The sequence below is a fragment of the Stegodyphus dumicola genome, chromosome 7 (assembly GCF_044657685.1).
Source record: "Stegodyphus dumicola isolate Sdum_Otavi_A_Nest chromosome 7, ASM4465768v1".
NCBI lineage: Eukaryota > Metazoa > Arthropoda > Arachnida > Araneae > Eresidae > Stegodyphus > Stegodyphus dumicola.
In genome coordinates this window covers 207,930,380-207,939,609 of record NC_140774.1, presented here as the reverse complement: position 1 = coordinate 207,939,609, position 9,230 = coordinate 207,930,380, and the positions used below count along the sequence as shown (strand labels likewise).

General features: G+C 37.4%; 1 long non-coding RNA gene across 1 annotated transcript in view; it reads left to right on the top strand.

The window, feature by feature from the left end:
- Positions 1-252: 252 nt before the first annotated feature.
- The window catches only part of LOC146996618 (uncharacterized), a 115,994-nt gene continuing 107,016 nt past the window's right edge, over positions 253-9,230 (top strand). Inside the window, exon 1 of the long non-coding RNA XR_015042351.1 lies at positions 253-474. This is a non-coding gene — a long non-coding RNA (uncharacterized LOC146996618). The remainder of the gene's footprint in view (positions 475-9,230) is intronic.

The window sequence follows — 9,230 nt, the reverse complement described above, 5'->3', positions numbered from 1 at the left end:
ATTGAGAAACTACAAAGTTTTTCCCGTAGTCTGTATTTAAGAGTAACCTTTTCGATGATCGTCAATTTGTTATTTCATTTATCGCCAAAATGTTTCACTTATGGTAACCTGAGTATTTTACGGTGAATGTTTTAGAAACCCTATCATAACGTAATTGGTTGAAATGCATAATCGCGCTGATTTTGGATTTGGGTGAATATTTCTTAGGACTTGTTTCTGCGTTGGATGCTAGCTACAAAGTACGTGGTTTATTTTATGCTTTACACTGTAAAGTGGCTGTCGGTGGTAAGATAATATGAAGTTTTAGTGTACTTTAGAACGATTTGGAAAAGAAAACAAGTGAAATTTAAGGATTTAGAAACCGGAGCTCATAAAAAAAGGATTTTCGAAAGAAACGCCACCGAAACATTTTTTGGATGCTGTTAAGAAATTATGTTTGCAACACATAGAAAGATACAGAAACTTCTAAATAAGGTAAGTCGATATTGTAGTGATTTTTGTAGTGAGCTGATTAAATGAAATGCATTTTCATTTTTATGTTATTTCCTTTTTTGATTTTGATTTAAAAGGCAGTTGATTGAGCTTGTGATTTTTTTGTTTTCTAGCACTATGTTTGGACGCTTGGGAGAGCGTTACGCGTTTAAAATAATACGCGTTATTTTAAAATTTTCAGCTAATTTTATAACCAGAAATATATTTTTCCCGTTTCTCCTAGTGACGTTTTGTATTGTAGATTTACTTCAGTTTTGTGCGCTTTTGTGAATATAAACTGAATTAGAAACTGGAATTCAAATTAAAGAATCTAAAAAATTACTTAAATTCTCGCACGTTCATTAATGTTTCATAGTAATCATATGAGGAGTATTTGAGGGTAATCCTCGAGTTGAGTTGGTAAACTCAAGAACTGGGGTTGGTAAGTAGGTCTTTAAATCTTCCCTGTATCCCCGTACACACTAAAGAAGTATTCGCGGATGTCTTCAGGATATCTTAAGTAGGAGTGGCAAGGAAGTCTAACGAAGACGTCTTCTAAATGTACCGAAATGTGCATTCGGCGAGGTGTTCGGATGATACATTCGAATGTCTGAGAATATGTGCTGAGGAGGAACCATACTCTGAGAATACCTCGAGCTGTATTATGTGATTAGTAATCGCTTACAAGTATTCTTTCCTCTTAATATATTGCTACGTGATAGGTCTGCGTTCATGGAAAGAAAACTTGGACCTTTATTTCAGCTTGAGCCAATAATTTTTACGAGTTTTCTTTTTAACGACCTGATTTTACACGTTAACTGAAAACAGCAAGCTTTTCTCGAAATGCTGATAAGAAATCTACTACGCATTTCTATAAAATGAGATAAATTTTAAATCTTAAAACATTACAGGTTACAATGTTTCTCCAAACGTCAATGGCGCTTTTCAGGGGTAAACCTTTTTAACGTGTTATTTAAAATGAGAGGAAACTTATTACGCAACATGCTTTCGCGGTTATTGAAAGCTTTTGAAACTTCTATCAGCTGATTAACTTTACTGGAACGAACTATGAAAGGCAATCTGTTGCGTTTGGCGATTTTAAAGAAAGTGGTAGTAGTAAATCGAAAAAAAAAATTACGCAACATACAAAGTACATATTACTTGGATACCATCCTATCGGACTGATACACCGCCAATCGATCTATTGGTAAATTTTGGTCTTCAAGTATATTTCGGATGTCGTCAGATTTATTAATTTTTAAATCTTCATCAGATATTGTTTCACAATAGGGTACTTACGTATTATCCCGTGAATCGTTGACAGTAATTTCACCAACGGGAGTCATTACAGCGAAATTCTAAAGGCCATCCGTATTTGGGGCTAAATCGCGCTACTTGGCTGGCCAACGGGACATTACGTAAGTAAATGCAATCATATTCAAAATCGTATTAAATAAATTATTCTTCCCCGCAGCTGATCTATATTTCCGTACGAGTTGTGCTTAATAAGAAGGCGGGTGAAATTCCAAGAATGAGTTCTAGTTACAGTAGTTGTTAAAATTACGTTTCTGCAGTACGTGCTCCGTTATGCACAGTTTAGTTGCATAAGAATTACACTGGTGTGCAAAAATTAAGGACGAAGTCGAAAAATTAACATATCAGCTGAACGACGAGGCAGAGCAGACAGAACGACCAGTCAGGAGATTAAGTAAGGTGATGTACGGTAGCACATGCGCAGATATGTAGGTAGACGTAATGGGGGAGTGTCTGAGTAGTATAAAGCATGTTGTCGGTGTAAGATCAGTATTTCTGGCAAAGAGATTGCACGCCGTATAGCAGTTAAAATCACACCTAGTTGCTGCCTCAGCGAGAAATGGCGAATAATAAATCTGTTAGACGACATCTGGATGCTTTTACCCGAGGTCGAATCATTGGGAAGTTGGAGGAAGGCCGCAGTGTGACAAGTGTGGCTGCAGAGTTCGGAATTGCTCACAGCATCGTTTCACGACTTTGGAGACAATTTCAAACTACAGGAACAGCTATCCGGGGGTTTAGTAGTGGTCGTCCACGAGGAACCACACCCGCAGATGACCGGTATATTGCCTTACAGACCAGAAGAAACAGGCGGCAGACAGCGGGAGAAATCGCTAGACACACGACACAGGTGACTGGACGACCGATATCGCGTTTTACCGTGGCCAGAAGACTGCACGGTGGTGGTCTGTTTGCACGACGCCCTGTACGGTGTGTACCTCTAACGCTTGCCCATCGGAGAAGGCGTTCTCTGTGGTGCCGGGAACACCGGAATTGGAGAGACAATGAATGGGGACGAGTACACTTTACAGATGAGAGCAGATTCAGTCTGAGTGGCGATTCTCATCGCATACTCATCTGGAGAGAGCGGGGAAGCCGCAATCATCCCTCGAACATCATTGAAAGGGACAGGTATGGAGGTGGCGGTGTTCTCGTTTGGGGAGGCATCATGCTTGGTAGTCGTACAGACCTTCACATCTTCGACGCAGGTTCAGTCAACGGGACCCGTTATTGTAACGAGATTCTTCTTCCATATGTGCGTCTTTTTAGAGGCGCTATGGGTCCGCAGTTCCTTTTCATGGACGACAATGCACCAAGTCATCGCACAGTAGCTGCCGAACAGCTCTTAGAGAGTGAGGATATTGAACGTATGGATTGGCCGGCACGATCTCCGGATCTCAATCCTCCATCGAGCATGTATGGGATTTTCTAGGCAGACGCTTGGCAGCTCGTACCTTTCCACCAGTAACGTTTCCGGAGCTTCGATTGGCGCTGCAAGACGAATGGGCAGCAATGCCTCAACAACTCATTGACACCCTCATTCTCAGCATGGGCAGACGCTGTGAAACCTGCCTAGCAGTCAGGGGAGATCATATCTCCTATTAAAGACCGGATGTTTCTTGCTGGACACCCATCACAAGGATGTTTCGGCCTTCAGTCGCATTGCGCTCCATGCTACTTTTTCAATAAAGCTTCTTTTTATCCCTCTGATTTCTCTTTTAGTAAGTGTTGCTTACATTACTCATGTCCTTACGTATTGGGGATCTTACGGTATTAAATGTGTTGATTTGGAAAGCTTTTGTACAAAGTTATATTGAAAAAACCGTCTCGTCCTTAATTTTTGCACACCAGTGTATATCGGTAGCGAGTTTTGCAAACTGCGAAATGTCTGTAAATAATGGAGTTCGTTTTCTTCACCTTGGCATAGTAGAAAACTTGTTGCGATATGTAGTAAAAATTAACACGAGGCACACAAATGTCCTTTTCTAAGTACTGCATTTTAAAACGGTTATCTCACAAAATGTAACAATCCAAATCCGCGCTAGATCTAGCGTTTCAAAGTTGACGTTAAAGTAAAAAAAAAAAAAAAAAAAAAAAAAAAAAAAAAAAAAGGAAGTAATCTCACTCTCTTTAGAACCTGAAAAGATGAAAACTCGCATCTATCCAGAAACTCACCAGTGGCAAAGTTCGATCAGGGTTCGATTCCATTCTTGGCGCATGAGCGTTTTCGTGGTTCTTCCAATGTATGTAACGTGCACATGATTCAGATTTCCTTAGAAAGCTCTCCCCGAAGGCATTCCTTCTTTTTGGCCAGAGTTTCTTAAACTGTTGGTCGCGACCTCCACGGGGGTCGCGGGACTTGCAGTAGGGGGTTGCAAAAATTTTAGCAGTTTTGATATTTCTTTAACTTCTTATAATAATTTTACAGTTACCAAATATTTTTACTCAATGTATCTTAAAATAAAGATAAGACAATACAGACAAAAGAAAAAAAAAACAGAAACGTTTTGACACACTCTTTTTATAATATAAACGTTCATTTTACTTGCTTTGCACGTGACACTGTCATTTCGTCGGTTACGTATTTAAAATTTTCACATTATTCGGTTTCTTAAAATTCGAAATTAAAGTTAGTGACCTAAAACTGCAAAAGTATATTACAGTACAAGTGAAAAAATTGACTGTTTCACTCACGCGTGTGTCGGATTTGCGCAATGCTTATAGGGTCAAAATTTTCGTAAATATTATGAGGTTCTAGGGTCGCGACTGAAAAAGGTTTAAGAAACTCTGTTTTACGCGGATAGCCATGCTTTGCTTTAATCTAATAAACCAATAAAAGTCTTTCCAGAAAATGTTCAGAACAGCATTTCCCGTAACGCTTTCGCGAAAGCAGTCGTGGATTGTTATGCTAGTGGTCTGTTGGCACATACCGACACGGTAAGACAGTGGAACACCTGAGTTCTCCCGGCGAACAGGCTCGCTAAAGGAGAGTTTTCATGTTTTCTCCATGTATAACGTGGGTACGAAACCATTCTCTTTAGAGGTTTTCCCTGAAAAGCATCTCTCGTTTTAGACAGGTCGCCCTCGCGTACTTTGCATAATACAAATAATTCTAATAACTCTGTAATAATTAAAAACTGCCTTCCGTAGGTAAAAACAGCATTTGTTATACAAGTAGCTAAAACATACAAATGTTAAATCATATTGTATAAATCGTTTTAGGAAATCCTTCACGGGGTTACTCTTAGGCGTGCTTCGTCATAACCAAATAAGCCGTTATTGCACTTTTTGTTTATACATTAATATAATTTGGCTTCGAATTTTATTTAAAATTCCATGTAACACGTATTTACAGGTGTCTGTGCAAAGTATTAAGTTGTAGAATTTGCAGAGCTTTTAAATCTGAAATAAGTGACACTGGAATTGAAGGGATAACACTAATAGTATGTAAGATATAAGTTTTCTTTTCGGCAAGCTGGAGACATTTGAAATGTTTCGCCAACTTAATGAATTCCCAGTATATTTTATAAAACGCTTAGCGCTTGGTCCTTCACTTCTGTATCCCTTTCGCCAGGCAGATAATCCTCGAGTACTCTGCCATAATGAAAATAAACATGAAATCAAACCCAAGCGAATTTTCCGAAGCGCACCAAAGGTAATTACTCACCTTCTAGAGTAGGGGTTCTTAAGCTTTTTTAGTGTCGTTACTCCATTAAATCTAAAAATATATTCTTCCGCTTGAAAAACTTCCTATTTTGTTTATTCAAGAAATTACATTTATTGCAATTTATTATTGAAAATAAATGTATGCATTTATTGAAAAATAAGTGCATACATTTACGTACATACGCAAAACAATATATCAAATTTTAATGGCTACGCTTTTGATATTTATTCAAAATACTTTTGCAGTGAGGTTCCTTTTTTTTTTTTTTTTTTTTTTTTTTTTTTTTTTAAAGATTCATACGTGTGTCAATATTTGCACGCGAAGATTTCTAGATTTTGTATGCGCGAAATTGATGAAAATCCTGTTTGACGGAGGTTGTGGGGGGTTGACGGGCTTGTGTAAGAATGTACATTGCTGCTTTTGCAAGGTTTTAACCGTGTGAACGAAAATTATTCTAAATCCAGTGTTTCAAATTCCATTTGAATACGTCCGTTGACTCATATTTATGCAAGATCGTCTTTCATCGAACTGATGTCAACAAAAAATTAATCCACCGTACAACTCTAAAATGTTCTTATATTTCTCTTGGTAAAGTATTCACAAAACGAGTCATTCCGTGTTTGTAAATTTATTGCAATTTCAGGTATAATTAATATTTTCTCATTTCACAGAATAATCGAATTAAGCATGGAAAAGTTTGCAAATTTTCCCCGTTCACATGGAAGTTTCAAAATTTTGGTTTTACTCTACATAATGTTTCACTGCTATTGTGGCCTGTCAAATGAGTTAGACTTTTCAAAAGCATTAAGTAAATTACAGTTTTGGTTATTAGGGAGCTGCAGAACGAAAGATAGGATGTTTAAACTCTCGTCCTCTGATAAACTTCATTGTATTTGCTGCAATATTTGGATGTTGTTTTAAATCATCTGGCTCAGATTTTTGATGTCAGATTTGTGATTAGGCAAAAGGTTCGAGTCCAGACCTTTTGCCTAATACTGTAGCACTTGGAGACTGGCCTTTTTATCTTCTCATACTTGTAGCAAAATCTCAGCACTGCAATCTGACTCCTTCGTTCGACAACGAAATATGATGATTCTCTTTTGTGCTTCAGACTAAACGTAATTTTGAGAATTTAACAGTACATTCCTTCATGAATTTCTCAGCTACTGTGTTACTTTCTGCCATTAATATATATAGTTGCCAATTTATAAGAAGATTCTGATAGGGCTTTCGAATTGCTGCAACGTCAAAGTTTGTGATTGCCGCTGGTACTAAATTCTGGATACTTTTCCATTTCGCCGGCGCAAATCTGGCCAAGCAGAATTTATTGGCGACAATGTATAGTATACACATAAAAAAGTTAACAAATGTTAGTTCTAAGAATTTTTTTATTTTGATGGCATAAACATTTTAATATCGTTTAAAATTTTGTAAAAGGCCAATAAATAAAGACAATAAATTTGTAAAAAGACATTACTTTAAGAACTTACTATGCTTTCACGGTTCAACATCCTGATTTGCCGGTTTATATCAGGTTATCTCAAGTGATCTCACGTAAATTACACTACAAAAATCTAATTTTCTCAGTAATTATCTACATTAATTTCAAGTTAAATCTTAATTTGGATTAGAAATTTAAATGCAAGAATTATTTCAATTCGTACGAATAGCTTACTCAGAAATTATGTAAAACCTCAATGCTTTACTTCGCTAGTGCATTCTCATTAGAACTGATGGCCTTTGCCTTTTCTGTATTTCCGCCTTCGGGTGACCGGTGTGATTGCATCTTTATTGATTTAATTACCGCGAATGGCCTTAGGGCGTAAAATTGAACTTAAAAAATTGGTAAACACTCTATATAATTAAAAAATTGGCGTAAAATTGGTAAACACTCTATATAACTGTATGCCAGTATTGAAAGAAACAATCAATCTGATGAGAAATGGCTGCTACTTGTTTTGAAAATGAGGCGTAAAAGGTTACGAATTATCCGTTTGGCATCAGTTGTAGCATTATTGGCGACTTTATCGCCTGCGCCGGTAAAACGGAGAAGTACCACATTCTGCTTATTGCTGTTGCTAGTACTGAAATGTGCTGCAAGATGTTAAGTCCTGCAGATTCACTATTACGCCGAGTTCAGAAAAGCTCTAACAAGTTCGAATCGGGATTTGAAAATATCTTGCAACGTAAAACTCATTGTGATCGCTCTGCAAGCGAAACCGTGAGAAACATAATCATTTTTCGACCTTGGAGAGTTACTGTAAACAATAATTACAGTTTTCCGAAATTTGCAAAAAATGTTGTCTTATGTTGTAGAGACAGTAGGTTTTTTTAAAGCAGGAGTCATGAAAATGAGCAACGCCTTCGCCTGGAATCGAACCACGGACCTCTGGAATACGCTTCCAGCGTGCAGACCACCACACCACGAAGGCATGCTAAGAAGTCGTGGAGAAATACCTTATATACTCCCCCTTTTAAAGGGCGACTGGGGTTTTTAGAGGACCCAATCTACAAATCCTGGATGTTGAGAATCAGCATCCACCACCCTTTTAGTTCGTGCGCCACTGTAGAGACATTAGGTATGTTTTTGGAAGCAGGAATCATGAAAAATGAGCAACGCCTTCGCCGGAAATCGAACCACGGACCTCTGGAATACGCGAAGCGTGCTGACAGTTACACCACGAAGGCACGCTAAGAAGGCGAGAGAAATACCTTATGCAATCAATTGTTCGCATTAAGAATGGATATTGAACTCTTCACGAGATCAAATTCCTACAGAATTTCGGTTCTTCTAGTAAGGATACACTAACAAGGAAAAAAATTAAAAATTTCGCTATAGAAATACAGCAGCTAAAATGCGATACAGAGCAAGAAGAAAACAAGTCTCCAAAACGAATGAGGAAAACCACGAAACATATACATCGGTAACTCGTCGCTCATGGTATTCAAATTGTTTGCGGAGACGCAAGAGTCGAGTATACATTGAGCTCTATAAATAATATATTCCCCAATGAGGACAGAAGGCATGACTTTCTGTTTCCTTCAATCACACATAATTTACAGTGTCGCATTTCATTTCTCTTTTTCTAAATATGTTATTTATGTTTATTAAAAACGCGTATGATTCTTTCTACTCTTATCTTATAATTTGGTAATTTATATTTCCAGAGACGGACATAACTCCGATTAAAAATCTCTGCTGTAGAGCAACGGTATTCTGGAACAGAGCCATCGGATTGAAACTCGATGTGTTGTTATGGTGGCTTGTTTTGCTTTCTTTACGTTTGTACTCCGTGCAATTTTCTCACATGTTAAATAGGTTTCAGTTCATCTACGCACTCTTCTCTTGGTATAATTTTTAGTCCAAAGGTGCTTTGTTCCTGAAGGACTATCGTTTTCGTTTTGGGACTTTGCGTTGAAAACTTTAAAAGGCTGTATCACTCTTCAAACTGTTGACACCCAATACTATCGCCCTGTATTATATTTGAAGAAATTAAGTAATGAACAATCTGCATGAATGTATGTATGTTTCTCGCATTGTGATAAAACAATGGTACCCAGAGCCATCCAGAATGACGTAATCCTACTGCGAATATGGGCATCAGAAAGCCCAAATTATAAATTTGGAATTGGTTTTATTATCGATTTCATATTCTGTAATACTTTAACGAATTTTTGATTAATAAACTCAAGGATTTCAAAGCGAGCAATGGCAACGTTGTACAATTTTTTTTTTTTTTTTTTTTTTTACATTACGTCGATTTATTTTGGTATCAAT